The sequence below is a fragment of the Apodemus sylvaticus genome, chromosome 23, assembly GCF_947179515.1.
Source record: "Apodemus sylvaticus chromosome 23, mApoSyl1.1, whole genome shotgun sequence".
NCBI lineage: Eukaryota > Metazoa > Chordata > Mammalia > Rodentia > Muridae > Apodemus > Apodemus sylvaticus.
The window spans coordinates 56,540,464-56,561,890 of NC_067494.1; the positions used below are offsets into that span (position 1 = coordinate 56,540,464).

General features: G+C 39.7%; 2 protein-coding genes across 5 annotated transcripts in view; both read left to right on the plus strand.

Annotated features, from left to right (window-relative positions):
* LOC127673904 (zinc finger protein 501-like) overlaps positions 1-21,427 on the plus strand; it is a 210,918-nt gene that overhangs the window by 49,800 nt on the left and 139,691 nt on the right. The gene's annotated exons all lie outside the window — the stretch shown is intronic.
* The window catches only part of LOC127673894 (zinc finger protein 420-like), a 261,819-nt gene that overhangs the window by 49,599 nt on the left and 190,793 nt on the right, over positions 1-21,427 (plus strand). The window lies entirely within an intron of this gene.

Sequence of the window (21,427 nt, forward strand, 5' to 3'; positions counted from 1 at the left end):
ATATGTGTGTGCTCATGTACAGTTAAGGCTTCCTCAGTGGTGTCCTGGAAGATCATTTTGAAGTACTGAAAAAAAAAAGGAAATATTCAGTTCAGTGCAAAAGTACTGTATTAAGATATTGATACTTGAGGTGGCTATTTTTTTATTATGTCAAATCTGTAATTAAATCCTAAAAATAAAGGGCATACCTGTGAGAGATTTTTGCTTAATTTTGAAGTGGGAAGATCTACTTCCTATGCAGATCTTTTGAGTTGGAAAGACAAACCCTTCATCTGTAGCTTTGAGAACGGAAGACACACCTTTAGTCCAAATTTTTGGAGGTGGGAAATCCCACATTTAATCTGGGCCACACATTCTGCTGTTGGCCTAAATAAGAATGTTGTGGAAGAAGGAAGTTTTTGCTCTTTGCCTGCTTGCTCTCAGCTCTCTAACAAGTCATCCCTTCACTGGCCCTAGAGACTCCGTCTGAAGACCAGCTGAGGCATTCAGGTTTGGGACTGAACATTACTAGATTCTTGAACCTACTGTGCAGAGGCAGCTTACTGCCTGCTGCTGTTACCAATCTATACTCTATTAGCACACCATCCTTGATATTACTTGTGCAGGAATGGTTAGTAGTCCAAACAAAATTCATGCTGCACAACAATTGCAGATGAGCAGTCCTTTCCTTTGGAATCTTTTTTGAGAGCACCTTAAACCTCATAAAATTTGCATGATTTTATTGCATGTTTTTGTTGGTATCTCAAGAAATATAAGTGTAGCAGAAATTATATGATACATTTTTCTTGATTTATCAATATTTTAGGTAGCTTTAATTCCAAAGCTTTAGTCAGTACTTTTTTGACTGTGTTTCTATATGCACTAACTGTGTGATCCAACTGACTTGGATTTTCTTTGTATGAAGAAATGTTTGCATTAAACAATGGGTAAATTTTAGGTGCATGTCAAAATAAAGGATGAGGTGTGTGAAAATATATAACAGTATAACAAAAGAGCTACCCAAAGACATAAATAAATTCACCATAGGTGTCATGGTAGTGTCTTAGTTAATGTTCAATTGCAGTGTAGAAAAACCATGACCAAGAAAACTCTTATAAAAAAGGGAACTTAATTGGGGACTTGCTTTCAGTTGCAGAGAAATAGTCCATCACTGTCATTCCAGTAATTGAGCCAGCACACAGACAGGCATGATGCTGGAGACATAGCTGAAAACTTTATGTCCTGATCCTGCAGGCAGAGAGGGAGACACTCAGCCTGGCATGAGCATTGAGTCCAGAGTCCTGCACTTTGAACATTAAGCATAGATAGCTTGATTTCTATCAGGCTCTGTATACTGTATGTAGTTTGTATTCAAGCAAGTGATAGTGAGCATGAATAATGGGTGTTGACCTCCCTGCTCCTGCCAGTCCTATTAACTGCTTGTCATCATGGGCCTCTGGGAGACAAAGAAGGGCAGAAGAACATGCCAGTCCTATTAACAGGTTTGGGAAGAACAATGAGTATTTTTGATGACAGCTTCCTTCTGGATTTTAGAATAGAAGTCCCAGATAGGGGAATTTATATAAACAGTAGAAGGTTGAAGCATGTAAAGCATGGATGATTCATCACATAAATAGCATCTTTTGCCTGGTCTCCATGAAATGGAAAATGGCCTCTTTTCAGTTGAAGACATGGACAAAAGTATGTTACAGGATCCATTCTGTTCAGAAACTCAGTGTTGGTAAAGTTGAACTACAACATCTATCACTTGAGTGGGAGGTTTGGATGTTACAGATACTGGTAACAGTAGTACTCCACCTGAATGCATGAAGTTATATACCAGATCAAAATGCCCTATTTTTCCCTTAAATATTTAGGCGTACGGGGCATCACAGTAGCACTGACCCTGGTGATGCTCCCCACCTCCCTTCTGGTGAACCTAGCCTAAGGGCAGAAACTTGGGAGAGTTTGACCCCTCGCCCAGACACTTGTCTGCCCTCCGTCCCCTCCCTGTTCCTCCCTGGCTTTGCCCTTTGCTGGCGGCAGCATCGAGTGATCTATCATAGGCAGTGCTGAAGAGCTCGCCCTGGTTGTGATGATGTGAGATAGCAGATGAGCTGACAAACACAGCTACAACCCAAGCCCAGATCCAGGACTTTGAGTTGTCCCACCACAACATCTACCCCGTGAACTGCTGCACCACCTGAAAGGGCTGCTCCTGGAGATCCACAGCTGCAAGATCTTCATGACATAAGGCAACAACCAATGACGCAGTCAGTAAACATTTACAAGTAAAAATCTGTGGGCAAAAGGGGAGACGCTGTGACAACTTTCAAGAAAAGATGGGGTTTGCTTGATTTTGTTCCTTTTGTGGGGAAGTTCCAAGGCCAGATTGTAGATGTGAAGGGATGGGGAGATTAGTGGGGTCATGCTGGATGCTGGGGAACTCACAGAGTCAATAAAAAAAATTTTTTTAAAGGCATAGCTGTGCCTATTGTTTCTAAACGTCATGATGCTGACCACACATATCCTGTGCATGTAACTTCAAGTATTGTAAATTCCTCACAGCATTTTATCCTGTTACTGATGGAAAGTGAATGCTTGTGATTATTAGCAAACACTGTGGCTCAGGTAAGTACAATGCACATGATATATTGACATTGAAGAAAATTAAATAGGTTAATGGAACACCACCTAACAGGATATAAAGTAACATGACACTGCACTGTGTTCAGTCTTAAACTGTTTCTTGATTTAAGCAAAGACAGCATAGATATTGAAGTCTTGGGAAAACCATGAAATGTAGGGTTATATTAAACTTCATATGAGTCAGATAAAAATGAAGTGCTGTATATCTTGAATCATGAACAAGCAGGATGTAGAAAGCTTAGGTTCCATTATATATATATATACAATTATGATGAGCCAGCAGATAGTAACATTTGTGTATTAGTGTATAGATGGCAATGTCAAGTTTTAATATCAAGGCATGTGTATGTTCTCATGTGTATGTTACAAAGAATTTAACTCTGTAATACTTGATATGTTTCTTACACCAAATCATGTCAGTACATATTGTGTACTTTAGTTTTCCAGATAGGGTCTGATTGTTTACCCTTCTAGCCTGGAACATTCTAGGTATTCCAGGTTGGCTTTAAACTCACAAAGACCTACCTGTCTCTGTTTTCAGAGTCCTGGAATTAAAGGCATTCACCAGTATCCTGGATGATGCATGCTTTTAAAATATCATAGCTTCTAAATCGTGTATCATTTAAAACAATAATAATTTGTTTAGAATTCAATTCAAAATATTTTTAAACTGTTGACATTCAACTCTGCCTGGATCTAGCCTTACCTTCCTAGCACCCTTCCAAATCTGTGCTGTTTTGATTTTTAAATTTAAAATAATTCCAAGATCAATCTTGGTTATCCACATACTTTTGGGTATTTGTCCATACACTAGAACATGGTGAACCACCTAGGATCCACACTTTTAAAGTAAACAAACTCTCTTCCCCAGAACCAATCAGCTCTTCACAGTTCAGATAGGGATGAGGGCTCATAAAGCCCTTCCCACATCATGTTAGCATGTTGGCTTGCTAGAAACTGTATGAACAGTCATAGCTTCTGTTAGGTTATATGGTCCTCTCATATTCAGAAGACACTGTTTTTGCTTTGGTTGTGTATCCCTTGAATTGTTCTTCCTGACCTCTGTCTTTTGTACTCTCTCCATCCATTCCCTTTTCAGTGATGACACCCAAGCATTGGGGAGGAGATATGGAGATTCTCCAATTGAAGCTGATCACTCCTCAATCTAGTAGTCCCTCTATTTTGACACTCATGATTTTCTGCATTAATTGCCATGGAATAACTATACAGAGTTACTCCTCTGCTGTTGACTGGGAGCTGCCCAGACCTATGGGTAGAAAGATATGTATATAGAAGAGCATGTCACAAGGTGTTTATTTCTCCAGAATAGTAATAGGTTCACCCTTGGGGCCTCTGAGCTTCCCACTCATGGTTTTTCAGCCACATTTGCAGTACCAGGAATATTTTTCCTCCTGTGTAGTGGACTTTCGGTGTAATCAAAGTGTGTTCTTATTCCCATAATATTCATGCCACTATTATACCTATGGATAGAACATGCATGTTTTTTACCTTTGAAGTTCTGACTTTTCCCATTTGAGTAAGATGGTTAATGTGTGCCAAGGACCAGCCTCAGCATGGAGAGGGGTTCCTGAGAGATGGATGTTAGGAACCTGTCAAATTATGGGTCCAAGCTTGTGGCCTAGGTTGTGTTTGATTGCTTTCCAGACTGCTCTTTCTCTCTTTGTTCTGCTCTTCCCTAGACAGCTTTTTCTTCCTATTCTAAAAACTCTGTGGTTGATACAGATAGCTCCCTACTTGAGAAAGGCAGACTCCATGACAGTCTTCAAACTGGCAGGTGAGGAAAGTAGGCCTAAATTTCTGTTTCCCAGAAGTGGACAAGTCTAGGCGAGTCAGTTACTAGAAAATCCCCAGGCCTCAGGCAGCCAATCAGAAAATGCTGCACCATCAGTGGGGATCAGGAATTCAAGGTATATACCTAAATATAATAAAATCAATAATCAGCAAACCAGCAGCCAGTATCAAATTAAATGGAGCAATCCCACTAAAATCAGCGATAAGAAAAGGCTACCCACTATCTCCATATCTATTCAATATAATACACAAAGTTCTAGCTAGAGTAATAAGACAGCAAAAGGAGATCAAGGGGACACAAATTTGCAAAGAAGTCAAGGTATCACTATTGGCAGATGATATGATAGTATACATAAATGACTCAAAAAATACTACCAGAGAATGTCTACAGCTAATAAACAACTTGAGCAAAGTGGCCAGATATAAAATTAACTCAAACCACTCAGTAGTCTTTCTTTATACAAATGAAAAACAGGCTGAAAAAGACATTAGGGAAACAACATCCTTCACAATAGCCACAAGTAATATAATATACCTTGGGGTAACTTTAACCAAACAAGTGAAATATCTGCATGACAAGAACCTAAAATATTTCAAGAAAGAAATTAAATAAGGACTCATAAAATGGAGAGATCTCCCATGTTCATGGATTGGTAGGATTAACACAGTAAAAATGGCCATCCTACCAAAAGCAATCTACCGATCCAATGCAATCCCCATCAAAATTACTTTCCAAAAATGGAAAATAATTCTCAGTTTCATATGGGAAAAACCCCGGGATAGTGAAAATAATTCTTTTCAATAAAAGAACATCTGGGTGAATTACCATCCCTGACCTCAACCAGTACTACATACTGATAAAGACCTCATGGTATTGGTACAGAGACAGACAGGTTGATCAGTGGAACAGAATTGAAGACCCAGAAATAAACCAACACACTTTTTGGACACTTGATTTTTGACAAAGAAGCCAAAAATATACAATGGAACATAGAAAGCAATAAATGGCGCCAGTCTATTTGTCACCTTGCACAAAGCTTAAGTCCAAGTGATTCAAGGACCTCAAGATAAAACCAGGTACACTGAAGCTAATCGAAGTGAAAGTGGGATAGTGCCTCAAACTCATTGGCACAGAGTAGGATTTGGGGATGGAAATTTTCTAAATAGAACACCAGTGGCTCAGGATTTAAAATCAAGAATTGATAAGTAGGACCTCATGAAACTGAAAAGCTTCTGTAAGCAAAGAATGTAATCAATAGGACAAATTGGCAACCTATAGACAGGGAAAAAAATCTTCATTAGCCCCACATCTGATAGAGGGCTAATATCCAAAATATATAAAGAACTCAAGAATCAAACCTTCAAAAAATAAAACAGCCCAATCAAAAAGTGAGGTATACAGCTAAACAGAATTCACAACAGAGGAAACGTGAATGGATGTGAACCACTTCAGAAATGTTCAGTCTGGCCGGACAGCGATGGTGCACGCCTGTAATCCCAGCACTCTGGGAGGCAGAGGCAGGCGGATTTCGGAGTTCGAGACCAGCCTGATCTACAGAGTGAGTTCCAGGACAGCCAGGACTATACAGAGAAACCCTGTCTCGAGAAAAACCAAATCCAAAAAATAAAAAAATAAAAAAGAAATGTTCAGTCTGTAGTCATCAAAACGTCAGGTGACAGCACATGTTGGCCAGATGGGACTGTAAACTGCTAAAACCACTCCAGAAATCAACCTGGAGGTTCCTCAAAAAATTGAAAGTAGATCTACCTGAAAATCCAGCTACACCATTCTTGAACATACACCCAAAAGATGCCCTACAATACTACAGGGGCACGTGTTCCACTATGTTCATAGTGGAGTTATTTGTGATAGCCAGAAGCTGGAAACAGCCCAGATGTCTGACAATGGAAAAATGGACACAGAAAAAGTGGTCCATTTACACAATGGAATACTAGTCAGCTATTAAGAATGAGGACATGATAAGTTTTACAGGCAAATGTATGGAACATAAAAATATCAACCTGAGTGTGGTAACTTTTGCCCAAAAGGACATGAATGGTATGTACTCACTAATATGTGGATATTAGCCAAAAAGTACAGAATACCAAGGATACAATCCACAGAACTCGAGGTTCACAAGCAGAGGGGCCCACGTGAGGAAAGATGATTCAATCCTACGTGGCAGTGAGAGAAAAAAAAAATCCCTGGAGGCAGAGGGAGGGAGGAGCCTGGGTGGAAGAGGAAAGGGAGAGGAGAAATGGGGAACATGATGAGGTATGGGGGGTGGAGACAGGAGAGAAACCCTGAGGGCCAGCAGAACAAGTGGAAATATGCCAGCTGTGGGAGTGCGAGTGGGCAGCACCTTCTAGAAAGTACCAGTGACCTGGGAGATGAGAGTCGCTCAGGACTCAAAGGGGGGACCTTAGATGAAATGCCAAACAGTGGGAAGAGGGAATTTGTAGACTCCACTTCCGGTAGAAAGACAAGATATCAGGTGGAGGGATGGAGTTGCCACCCACAGTTAAAACCTCTAAAACAGAACTGTTCCCGTCTAAAAGAACTGTGTGAACAAAAATGGAGAAGAGACTGTGGGAAAGGTAGTCCAGTGACTGACCCAACTTGGGATCCATCTCGAGGGGATGCTCCAGGAACTGATACTATTACTAATGCTATGGTATGCTTAGGGACAGGAGCCTAGCATGCTGTCCTCCAGGAAGCCCAAGAAGCAGCTGACAAAGATAAATGTAGATACTTACACTAAGTCATTGGAATGAAATCAGGACCCGGGTGGTTGAACTAGAGAAAAAGTGAAAGAAGCTGAGGAGGAGGGTGATCCTGTAAGTCTCAGCTAATATGGACCCCTGAGATCTCACAGACACCGAGCCAACAACAAGGCAGCATAAACAAGCTGGTCTAAGACCTCCCCACATACACAGCAGAGGACTGCCTGGTCTGGCCTCAGTGAGAAAAGATGTGTCCAAACCTCAAGACACTTGAGGCCCCAGGGAGTGGAGAGACCTAGCAGGGCCGGGGGCGAGCATTCTCTCGGAGGCAGGAATGAGCGGGAATGGGATTAGGAACTGTGAACTAGGAACTAGGAACACTGATTGGAGTGTGAAGTGACCCTGATGGGAAAGAACGGGTTTATACAAGGATTATTTGACTACAGCTGTTGCTTAGTGCCAGTTCTCCCATCAGGAGAGACCAACACTGAGCCACAGATATGGCTTCATTCCCAGGGTGAGCTGCCAGTAACCTGGTTGCAGATTGACTGCATTGGATCACTTCCTCTCTAGAAATGGCTATGCTCTGTCATTACTTGAGTAGATACTTTTCTGGCTATCGATTTATCTCTCTTGAATGTAATGCTTCTTCCCAATTCACAATCTTACAGAATACCTTATATGGAATTTCAGAACATTTGTTGACCACCATGGCATTCTATACAGTATTGCACCTGACCATCAAACTTATTTCATAGCCAGAGAAGTGTGACAATGGGCCCATAATGGATATTAAACATTTCATGTCTGGAGTGCAGAAGATCCTTTGGGGAATCTCTTGGTGCCACCAAGTTTTGATTAAAGTGAAGCAGAAAATGCAACAGCATTATCCACACAGGATGACTCAGAGCACAGATACATCAGAAATACAGAAATACAGGGTCACCCCTCCAGAGAAAGGGGTCACAATTTGATGAATTGCTAGTAGAGGAGGGTAGAGGAACTACAAAATGAGTAGTAGAGGAAGAGGAAGGAAGTTATAAATATGAAAGAAGTCCACATAGCCCATTATGGAAAAAAGGATTCTGTCATCAATGTTTTGTTTTATTTTGGTAAGAATACATTTATGCATGTTTGTGTTTTCTTTCCTTAATTTCTTTATCAGGTGATGTAACAGCAATACAGAGAACGTCAGTGCAATAGTATTTATGTTCAGCTTAACAAAAGAATATTTCTTGGAAGACATTGCCATCTATTTGTAATTTATAATCTGTTTCCAGATGTCGAGTCTCCTTGTATTGGGATTTTATAAGTTTTTAACCTATACAGGTCTTATGAATGTGCAAAATTCTCTTTGAGGACATATCAGCCAGTCCTTTTCTGTCTTGACATTTTCTTTGGATTCACCCATGACTTCTGCCCCTCAATGAACTACTTTTCCAAATAGATTTCTAAGCATTAAGTGGTACTGTTGCTATATACATATTGGTGGTAATGAGATACTCCTAGAGACAAACCTTATTTATGTCTTCAAATATGGAAAAAATGAGCTGGTCCCTAACTATTAGCTTTTCCTCTGCTGACTAGAATTCAAGTTGCTGATATTCCTAACATATTCATACCACATTGTAAAGCTATTCCAAAATCCAGTGCCTGTGTGATAGCCATCAACAATGTGTAATGCTGTCACTAAACTCCACATTCTGATGGCATCCACTCTTCCTTCTCTTTTCAAATCAGTTGCTTTTTTTGAATCAGTAATCTATGGTATTCCCAATCCCAATGGAGGCAACTTACCATTTTGTTTATGTCTTAGTTTCTATTGTTGTAACAAAACACATGGTCAAAGGGAACATGTGAGAAAAGTGTTTGTTTACATATGTACCCTGGTTACATATTTTAATAGAATGTAGCCAAGGTACACTTTGATGCAGAAATTCAATGAGAGTTCATGGAATAATGCTCGTTGCTGGCTTCATGGTATCCAAAGACTTCTTTGTTATAAGTTCCAGAACAACATGCCTAGAGGTGCCACTGTCCATAAGCAGTAGCATCATTTCATATTGCTTATTAATTAAGAACATGAATTAAACATATACCTACAGGTCAAAATGATGGTAGTCATTACTCAATTGAGATTTTTCGTTCTCAATCTGTTTGGTTTGTGTACTCATGAATGAAACCATTTTCGTTTTAAACTTAGTAGTTGGTATTACATTAGGTAGTACTGTCCTGTGTTGTAAGTACTGACTTTGCACATTATTTAAAATTTTGGTATGAGTTTGTAGTACTCTTCTTAAGGCAAAGCATAAAGATATATTGAGTATCATCTTACACTTTAAAACTGTTAAAATTTCAAAAAAGTAGTTTATCTTTGTATTTCTGAAGAGAATTTGAATCTTGTCTAACTAAAATAACATAATACTTTGGGACAAAGATAAATCCTAGCACTGCTGCACTAGAAGCCAAGATGGAAAAAACCTCCACAACCACCATGAACTTCCCTCTGGTGCTGTGGTAGACAGGGAGGAAAGTAATCCAGACTCTGCAGAACACCAGCATGCTGAATGTTAGGAACTTGGCTTCATTGAATCTGTCAGGAAGATTTCTGGCCATGAAAGCAACAGTGAAGCTCCCCAGAGCCAAGGAGCCCAAGTATCCCAGGAGAATGTGGAATGCAATGGCTGAGCCTTTGTTGCAAACAATGATGGTCTTCCCATGCTCAGACTGTCTATCTCTGTCAATAAAGGGAGGAGATGTTACAAGCCAGATTCCACAGAGAACAAGTTGTATTAGGGTACAAATGGGAATGACCAAGTTAGGTGTTCCTGATGCCAGCATCCATCTTATTTTTATTCCTGGTGTAGTAAGCTTGAAAGCCATGACCACAGTTATTGTTTTGGCCAACACTGTAGAAAGAACAACTGTGAAAAACACTCCAAATGTGGTTTGCTGCAAGATGCAGGTGGCCTGGTTGGGATGTCCAATGAAGAGCAATGAGCAGAGAAAACACAAAATGAGAGAGATGAGCAGGATGTAGCTGAGAATACGGTTATTGGATTTGACAATAGGAGAATTCTTGTACTTCACAAAAGTGACTAGTACTAAAACTGTCATGACAGAGAAGCCCAGAGACATGCAGCTTAGAGCCATCCCCAGTGGATCTTCATAAGCCAGAAATGACACAGTTATTTGGAGGCAGTGGGTTTGCTCTAAATTGGCATACTTATCATCTGGACATCTCACACATTGATCCATACCTGCTGGCGAACAACAACAGACTCTCATAAGATATCATATTTATGTACTTTAGTGTTTGTATTATTTAGAGGATACCTAAATAATTAATTTGTTTTTGAGCATGTATTCTATTCCTTGTTGTTCTAGGTATCACTAACTTAAGGTTGCTCTCTATTAATCTATGTTTGGTGATGAAAGAAAACCCACCATAATGGGGAATGGAGCAGAAAGAAATGTGTATTTTTTAAGCAAGAAAGAAATAAAGAAAACACTATGGTGTTTTTCAGTTCGTTATGCATAATCATGTGCGTAACCTAAGATTAGTTAATTCCTGAAATCTTAAACTCACTACTCACAGATCTGAGCAGTGTATAGACATAGTTCTCAATGCCAACTGATGAAATGAATTATGCACTTGGTTTACTTTGAGGGTTGTGCCCTTTGTATATTGACATATGCACAAGAGCATATATTTCCTCATGCAAATGCTGTTTGCATATATCATTATTTCCATTCTTGAAGCTGTATGTCTCACAGAACTGTACATATCCCACACATTGTGGCAAGGTCTTTTTTTTCAACTACATATTCCAAGCTGGATAGAAGGAAGTTTATGGACATTCACACTCATCTCTGTTTCCTTATCTAGGCTGTGATCACTGATGAGCACTATCATATCTTTGTGTGCATTCTTGATATCTTCACTGCTGTTCTAATTATTTGAAAGTAAATGCTTCATCCTTTAAGTCATCTAATCTTTTAAATGTGTTTCCTTAAATAACAACTGATGCTGTGATTGTATGGTCTTTGTCAGGGACCAAGCTAAATCATGTAGTTAAGTTGCTTTGTGCAAAGAATCAAGGAAGATTAAACATACCCATAGACTATGCCTAATTTTTGTTTAAAAATAGTTACAGATGTCTTCTGAAAAATATAAAATAATTAATTACTATATAGTGAGAGAAATGATTTGTTGTAGATTATATTTCAGGTTATTTGTAGGGTGCAAAAAATGTTGAGACCATTCAAAGGATTAAAGTGTGAAACACATAGATTTCAGATCTTCAGTTTCTATCTAAGCCAGTTCACATTTCTAGTTTGGAAAGAGGAGATACTCAAGATCGGAAATTATTTTCCTACACAAAACCATGTACCTGTCTCATTGGAAATCTCATTTTCTGGGCACTGAGCACAATCAAAGCAGCAGTCTGCTGTTGGCTCATGATGAATTTTCCTGAATCCAACTGTGCATGTCACACTGCACATGGAGGTGGGAACCCGAAGTAATATATATCATATGTGCGCATATTAATATACATCATGTAAATATACACACATATATACACATATACATTTTCATTGTCATTAACAGAAATGGCCATGCATATTCTGCTGCTAACCAGCATCACTTATCAGTTCAAGGTACTTTTTTTAGAACCTTGAAATTCCCTGAATGTTATACAATATTTACTATATCATCTGATATGATATCTGTAATATTTGGGTTGTGGAGATTAAATATTTCCTTTCTATGCTGATTAAATTCAAAAGGAACATTTATGTAGCACTGGTTTCTTTCACATGATTTATAAATAAAAGATAAGGATAATAAGTTTGGTGGGGAGAGATGATAGGCTAGATCAGGAAAACTTTGATGAATATGAACAAAGTATGTTATTTAAGACTCTCACAGCATTAATAAAGTTTTTCTAAGTTTAAAAGAAAACCTTGAATATGGAGAGAAATTTCTGTTAATAATTACATGCTGTACTTCATTAGGCTAACAAGATGTTTACACAGAATCACAAAATTTTGTGTATTATACGTGGTTACAAAATTTTATTATAAATTTATGTACATAAAACTTAAAATTTCATAAATATGTTTCTGTAGTGTGGGGTGAATATGCATATGGGTGCATTTGACCATGTAATCTAGAGTTCTCTGATCCCTATGACCTTGATTTATAGGAAGTTGTGTGTTACCAAATTTTGATGCTGGTGACTGAGAATGGACCTTTTGCAAAAGCAGCAAGTGATCTTAACCACGGTCCTAACACTTCATGCCACATATTTTAAAATTTAGATGTACTTAAAAGTGAAAATTATGGTATACATACCATTGTTATTCCTGTGGCCCATTCAAAGTCTTCAGATATATGAAGTTTTTGGCTCTGGGGGAAATTTCATGTTTTCCATATGCAGGTGCCATGATTTCATTCTCATCCATGACATAAGTCCCAGTGACAATCTTTTTCACAGCCACTTGGGCTAGACCATGTGTCAACAGCTATATGCATGAACACAATTTGCAATCATAATAATGTATTTCATCAGAACTTTCATAGTAAGACAAGAGTTGAGAAGGTCATAAAGGTCCCATGTTATTCAGACTTTGATTTGAATCATGGGACATTATGATTTCCATTGTCTGGTTTCTGGAAGGATTGTCGTATATGCAACATTGAGGTAGGAGTTGAGAATTTCTCTGTTGCTCATATATTATTGTATGATGGTCATGTTTGCAAAATCTCCTAAAACTTGCTATGATTCTTGTTATCTGGACAACCTATCATCTGGTAAAAATCCAAAAACACATGGGATTATTGTGATTCAACATTCATCCTGTCCACTACTTCTTCCTCCCTGGCAGAAGTGGGTAGGTAGGGGAACACCCTCAGAGAAGCAATGGGAGGTGGGTTGGAATAGCCGGTTTCGAGGGAGGGGGGATCTGGAAACGGGATAATATTTGAAATGTAAATAAAGAAAATAGCCTATAAAAAATACAGGAGAACACAGGTAAACATGTAGAAGCCCTTAAAAAGGAAACACAAGCATCCCTTAGAGACTTACAGGAAAACACACCTGAACAAGTGAAGTAACTGAACAAAACCATCTAAAATCTAAAAATGGAAATAGAAACAATAAAGAAATCACAAAGGGGGACCACTGTGGAGACAGAAATATCCTTGGAAAGAGATCAGGAGTCATAGATGTAAACATCACCAACAGATTACAGGAGACAGACGAGATAATATCAGGTGTGGAAGATATCATAGAAAACATTGACACAACAAACAAAGAAAATGCAAAAGGGAAAATGCTCCTAACCCAAAACATTCAGGAAATCCAGAGAAGACCAAACCTAAGGATAAGTGGTATAGAAGAGAGTGATGATTCCCAACTTAAAGGGCCAGTAAATATCTTCAACAAAATTACAGAAGAAAATTTCCTTAACCTAAAGAAAGAGATGCCCATGAACATAAAAGAAGCCTACAAACTCCAAATAGATTGAACCAGAAAAGAAATTCATCCCATCATATAATAGTCAAAACACCAAATGCACAAACAAACAAAAATATTAAATGCAGTGAGGGAAAAAGGTCAAGTAACATATAAAGTCACACCTATCAGAATCACACCAGACCTCTCACCAGAGACTACGAAAGCTTGAAGAGACTACCTGGAAAGATGTCATACAGACCTTAAGGGAACATAAATGCCAGACCAGGTTAAAAACCCAACAAAATACCTAGCAAAACTCTCAACTGACATAGATGGAGAAACTATTTTGTGACAAAACCAAATTTACATAATATCTTTCCACAAATCCAGCTGTACAAAGCATAATAGATGGAAAACTCCAACACAAGGAGGGAAACTACAGCCTAGAATTAGCAAGAAAGTAATCTCTTAAGAATCACAAAAGAAGATAGATACAAACATAATTTCACCTCTAACAACAAAAACAACAGGAAGCAACAATCACTATTCTTTAATAGAAGCATGTAAAGAAATATTGGTCATGCTTAGTCATCAGGGAAATGCAAATCAAGCAACCCTGAGATTCCACCTCATACACATTCAGAATGACTAAGATCAAAAACTCTGATGACAGCAGATGCTGGCAAAGATGTAGAGAAAGACAAAACTCCTCCACTGCTGGTATGATTGCAAGCTGGTACAATCACTCTGGAAAATAGTCTCGTGGTTCCTCAGAAAATTAGACATAGTACTACCTGAGGACCCAGATATACTACTCCTGGGCATATATACAGAATACACACCAACATTTAATAAAGACACATGCTCCATTATGTTCACAGCATTCATATTAATAATTACCAGAAGCTGGAAACAACTTAGTTGTCCCTCAACAAGGAATGCATACAGAAACTGTGGTATGTTTACAAAATGGAATACTGCTCAGCTATTAAATTCAATGACTTCATGAAATTCACAGGAAAATATATGTATCTAGAAAATATCCTGAGTGAGGTAACTCAGTCACAAAAGAACAAAGAAGGTCTGTACTCATTGACAAGTGGATATTAGGCAAAAACTACGGAATACACATGATACAACTCACAGACCACCTGAAGCTCAAGAGGAAGGAAGACCAAAGAGTGGATGCTTCAGTCCTACTTAGAAGGGGAAATAGTATAATCAAGGGATGTAGAGGGTGGGAGGGACTTGCGGTGGAAGAGAGGAACTGGGGGAGAAAAAGAGGGGCAGAATCAGGTGTGGGAGGAAGTGGAGATGTACAGAAGTTCAGAAAATTGAACATAGATGTGTAGTAATGGGGGATGGGGAACTGGGGAGGGGCAACCAGAAAGTCCCAGATGCCAGGAAAGCAAGAGCCTCCCTGGACCTCATGGAGACGACATTAGTTGACCTGTTGATCATATCCAGAGGTTAGGCATGCCTCTACCCCCCTGCCCCTAGGCTGGGGGATGTGGCCACACACCCATCTCCAAATTTTAACCCAGAATTCCTCCTTCCTAAAGGAAATACAGGGATGAAGAGTGGATCAGAGACTTAAAGAAAGGCCATTCAGAGACTGCCTTACCTGGGGATCCATCCCACATACAGACAACAAACCCAGACACTATTTCTGATGCCAAGAAGGGGTTGCTGACAGGAGCTTAATACAGCTGTCTCCTGAGAAGCTCCTCCAGATCCTAATCAGTACTGATGCGGATGCTCCAAGCCAACCTTTGCACTGAACACGAGAACCACAATGGGGAGTCAGAGGAAGGACTGAAAGAGATGAAGGGGCCTCATCGGGCATCAACACGAGGGGAGTCCTTGGTCCTGTTTTTATGGCTCAGTATAGAGGAATGCTAGGGCAGTGAGGCACGAGTGGGGGGGGTGGGTTGGGGAGCAGCTTTGTAGAAGCAGGGTTAAGGGGGAATAGGATAGGGGTTTTGCCGAGGGGACACCTGGAAAGGGAATAACATTTGAAATGTAAACAAATATATCCAATTTTCAAAAAAAAATGGAAGTTAAGGGTAAATCTAGACAGTTGGAAGTAAAGGGTAAATTTAGGCAGATGTCCATCGTTTAAAAATGTTTAGAATGAAATTCTAAACAAATTATTATTTGAAATGACATACAATTTAGAAGCTGTAATGATGTTTTTAAAATAGTATCATTCAGGGTTGTGTTGCATGCCTTAAATTCCAGGACTCTCAAAACAGAGAGGGCTAGGTCTTTGTGAATTTAAAGCCAGCTTGGAGTATCTAAGGGTAGAAGGGTAAAGAGTCAGATCCTATATGGAAAACAAACAATCAAACAAACAAACAAAAAGTACACAATATCTACTGATGTGATTTGTGGTAAGTAACATCAAGTATTAAAGACTTAAATTCATTGTAACAAACACATGAGCACATACACATGCCTTGATATTAAAACTTGACATTCGTATCTACACTCTGGCCTTGGAACTCCTGCACAAAAAAACAAAAACAAAACAAAATAAAAACCCATCTTGTCTTGAAAGCTGTCACAGTTTGTCCACAGAGTTTTACTTGCAAATGTTCATTGCAAAGAGCCATTGGTCTGTTTGAAGCATCTGGCGTCTGCTACTCAAGCAACACTAGATGCTCACTGGGATATTTCTTGCATACCCTGTTGTTGCCCTATATCATGAAGATCTTGTAGCTTTGGATCTCTGTGGTCCAGAGGTTCATAGATGGGATATATGTTGTGCTGGGCCAACACAAAGTCCTGAATCTAGACCTGGGTTTTAGCTGTGTTGGTCAGCTCACCTGCTATCTCACATACACACGACCAGGGCCAGCTCTCTGGCACTGACCCTGCTAGCTCACTCAACACACAAGCCAGCAAGGGACAAATTCAGGGAGGGGCAAGTAGGGAAGAAGAGAAGACATTGTCAAATAGTTTCTCAGCATCTAATGAAAGGGTCATGTGGATTTTTTTCTTTGAGTTTGTTTATATAGTGGATTACATTAATGGATTTTCTTATATTGAACAATCCCTGCATCCCTGGGATGAAGCCTATTTGATCATGGTAGATGATCATTTGGATGTGTTCTTGGATTCTGTTGGCAAGTATTCTACTGAGTACTTTTATATCTATATTCATAAGAGAAATTGGTATAACATTCTCTTTGTTGAGTCTTTGTGTGGTGTAGGTATCAGAGTAATTGTGGCTTCGTAAAACGAATTTGGTAATGTTTCATTTGTTTCTATTTTGTGGAATAGTTTGAAGAGTATTGGTATTAGGTCTTCATTGAAGGTCTGATAGAATTCTGCATTAAACCCATCTGGTCCTGGGCTTTTTTGGTTGGGAGACTATTAATGACTGCTTCTATTTCTTTAAGGGTTATGGGATTGTTTAGACTATTTATCTGATTCTGATTTAACTTTGGTGCATGGTCTCTGTGTAGAAAATTTTGCATTTCATCTATATTTTCCACTTTTGTTGAGTATAGCCTTTTGTAGTAGGATCTGATGATTTTTTGGAATTCCCCAGTATCTATTGTTATGACTCCCTTTTCATTTCTGATTTTGCTGATTTGGATACTGTCTATGTGCCCTCTGGTTAGTTTAGCTAAGGGTTTATCTATCTTGTTAGTTTTTTTAAGAACCAGCTCCTGATTTGGTTGATTCTTTGTATAGTTGTTTTTGTTTCTACTTGGTTGATATCAGCCCTGAGTTTGGGTATATTTGCTTGTTTTTGTTCTAGAGCTTTCAGTTGTGCTGTCAATCTGTTAGTATATGCCCTTTCCAGTTTCTTTTTGGAGGCACTCAAAGCTATGAGTTTTCCCCTTAGCACTACTTTCATTGTGTCCCATAAGTTCAGGTATGCTGTGCCTTTGTTTTCATTAAATTCTAAAAAAGTCTTTAATTTCCTTCTTCATTTCTTCTTTGACCAAGTTATCATTGAGTAGGATGTTGTTCAGTTTCCATGTGTATGTGGGCTTTCTGTTGTTTATGTTGTTATTGAAGACCAGCCTTAGATCCATAATGATCTGATAGGGTGTATGGAATTATTTCAATCTTCTTATATCTGATGAGGTCTGTTTTGTGACTGAGTATATGGTCAGTTTTGGAGATGGCACCATGAGGTGCTGAGAAGAAGGAATATTCATTTGTTTTAGGATAAAATGTTCTATAAACATCTGTTAAATCCACTTGGTTCATAACTTCTGTTAGTTTCACTGTTTCTCTGTTTAGTTTGTGTTTCCCTGATCTGTCCATTGATGGGAGTGGGGTATTGGAGTCTCCCATATTACTGTGTGTGGTGCAATGTATGCTTTGAGCTTTAATAAAGTTTCTTTTATGAATGTGGGTTCTCTTGCATTTGGGACACATATGTTCAGAATTGAGAGTTCATCTTGGTAGATTTTTCCTTTGATGAGTATAAAGTGTCCTTCCTGTCTTTTTTTATTACTTTAGGTTGAAAGTCATTTTATTCGATATTAGAATGGCTACACCAGTTTGTTTCTTGGAACCATTTGCTTGGCAAATTGTTTTCCAGCCTTTTACTCTGAGGGAGTATCTGTCTTTGTCACCGAGGTGAGTTTCCTGTACGCAACATAATGTTGGGTCCTGCTTATGTATCCAGTCTGTTAGTCTGTGTCTTTTTATTGGAGAATTGAGTCCATTGATATTAAGAGCTACTAAAGAGAAGTGATTGTTGCTTCCTGTTATTTTTGTCATTAGAGGTGGAGTTATGTTTGTGTGGCTCTCTTCTTTTTGGTTTGTTAAAAGAAGATTAATTTCTTGCTTTTTCTAGTGTGTAGTTTCCCTCCTTTTGTTGGCGCTTTCCATTCATTATCTTTTGAAGGGCTGGATTTGTGGAAAGATATTGTGTAAATTTGTTTTTGCCATGGAATTCCTTGGTTTCTCTATCTATGGTAATTGAGAGTTTTGCTTGGTATAGTAGCCTGGGTTGGCATTTGTGTTCCCTTAGGGTCTGCATGACATCTGCCCAGGATCTTCTGGCTTTCATAGTCTCTGGCAAGAAGTATGGTGTAATTCTGATAGGTCTGCCTTTATGTTACTTGACCATTTTCCCTTACTGTTGTGGGAGAATTGGGTTCGGATAGGGCCATATTGCCTTGATTTCTGTTGGTAACATTCATACATGTGCCTTTTGCCATCTGGTTATCTCTGTTGTTAGTTGATCCTGATGTCTTTGGCTGGTACTTGTCCCTCCTGTGGGCCTGCAAGCCTGTCTCAGCACCCCTGGGTGACCAGCTCTCCCCTGGCACAGAATGCTGTAGCACTGCCCAGCTCCTGGATGCAGGCAGAGCTTGAATGGACCCTGACTCAGCTGCTATGCCCCTCCTGTGTTCTCTGTGCTCCTGGCTGTACCCATCTGCTCAGATGCCAGATAGAAGATGGTGGCCTCACCTTCAAAGCCAGGAGTCAAGTCACTGCCTGCAGAGTAGATCTCTCCTGGCAGAATGGGTGCACAGACAGCTTGGCACTGCCCAGCTCCTGGGTGCAGGTGGAGCCCAGATGGACTCCGGCCCAGCTGCTCTGTTGTTCCTGTGTTTCCTGCGCTCCTGGCTGTACCTGTCCACTCAGTCACTGGAGAGTAGATGGCCTTCTACATTGAACCATTAGGTCTTACTTCAAAATCCTAACTCTCCAGCTTCCACTCTTCTCTTGTCAAATCTGGAAGTCCTGTCTACTCAAAAATGGCTGTCTTGCCTAAAGCAGTCTACAGATACAATGCAACCCCCATCAAAATTCCAACTCAATTCTTCATAGAGTTAGAAAGAGCAATTCTCAAATTCATTTGGAATAACAAAATACACTGGATAGTGAAAACCATTTTCATCAATAAAAGAACCTCTGGGAGAATCACCATCCTTGACCTCAAGCTGTACTACAGAGCAATAGTGATAAAAACTGCATGGTATTGGTACAGTGACAGGCAGGTAGATCAATGGAACAGGACAGAAGACCAGAAATAAACCCAAGCACCTATGATCACTTGACTTTTGACAAAGGAGCTAAAACCATCCAGTGGAAAAACGACAACATCCTCAAAAATTGCTTATAGTTCAACTGTTGGTCAACATGTAGAAGAATGCAAATTGATCCATTCGTATCTCCCTGTACAAAGACAAAGTCCAAGTGGATCAATAAATCCACATAAAGCCAGATACATTGAATTTAACAAAAAAAATAAATTGGGGAAAAGCCTTGAACATATGGACACAAGAGAACTTTTCCTGAACAGAACAACAATGGTTTATACTCGAAGATCAAGAATCAACAAATGGGACCTCACAAAATTGCAAAGCTTCTGTAAGGCAAAGGACACTGTCAGTAGAATAAACGGGCAACCAACAGATTGGGAAAAGATCTTTATGAATCCTATATTTGATGGAGAGCTAACATCTATTATATGCAAAGTACTCTAGAAGTTAGACTCCAGAGAACCAAATAACCCTATAAAAATGGGAAACAGACCTAGAGAATTCTCAACTGAGAAAACTTAAATGACTGAGAAGCACCTAAAGAAATGTCAATATCCTTCATCATCAAGGAAATGCAATTCAAAACGATCCTGAGATGCCACCTCACACCAGTCAGAATGGCTAAGATTTAATCTCAGATGACAGCAGTTGCTAACATGGATGTGAAGAAAGAACACTCCTCTGTTGTTGGTAGGATTTCAAGCTGGTCCACCCACTCTGAAAAACAGTGTGGAGGTTCCTCAGAAAATTGTACATAGCACTACCTCAGGATCCAGCTATACCACTCCTGGGCATATACCCAGGAGATGCTCCAGCATGTAATAAGGACACATGCTCCACTATGTTCACAGAAGACATATTCATAATAAGGACCCATGCTTCACTCTGTTCACAGATGACATATTCAAAATGGCCAGGAGCTGGAAACAACCCAGGTGTCCCTCAACAGAGGAATAGATACAGAAAATGTGGTATATTTACACAATGGAATACTATTCAGCTATGAATTTATGAAATTCACAGACAAATGGATGGAACTTGAAAATATCATTCTGAGTGAGATAATGCAGTCAGAAAAGAACACTCATGGCATGCACTCCCTGATAAGTGGATATTAGCCCAAAAGTTCCAATACCCAAGAGTTAATTCACAGGCCATATGAAGCCCAAGAATAAGGAAGATGAAAGTATGGATGTTTCAGTGCTCTTACAAGGGAGAACAAAATACAGGAAAAAATATGAAGGAAAGTATGGAGCAGAGACTTAAGGAAAGGCCATCCAGAGACTGCCCCACTTGGGGATCCATCCCATACAGTCACTATATCCAGACACTATTGTGAATGCCAAGAAGTGCTTGCTGACAGGAGCCTGATATAGCTGTCTCCTGAGAGGTTCAGCCAGAGCCTGACAAGTACAGAGGTGGATGCTTGCAGCCAACCATTGGGCTGAGCTCAGGGTACAGATGGAGTAGTTGGAGAAGGGACTGAAGTAGTTGAGGGGGTTTACAGTCTTATGCAGGGGGGCAACATTGTCAACTGGCCAGATGCCCAGAGCTCCCGGGGACTGTACCACCAAAGAATACACGTGGAGGAAGCATGGCCTCTGCTGCATATGTGGCAGAGGATGGCCTTGTTGACATCAGTGGGAGGAGAGGCTCTTGGGACTGAGGGTACACAATGCCCCAGGGTAGGGGCATGCCAGGGCGGGAAGACAGGAGTGGGTAGGTAGGTGGGGGAGCACCCTTATAGAGGCAGCCAGAGGGGGGACTGGATGGGAGGAT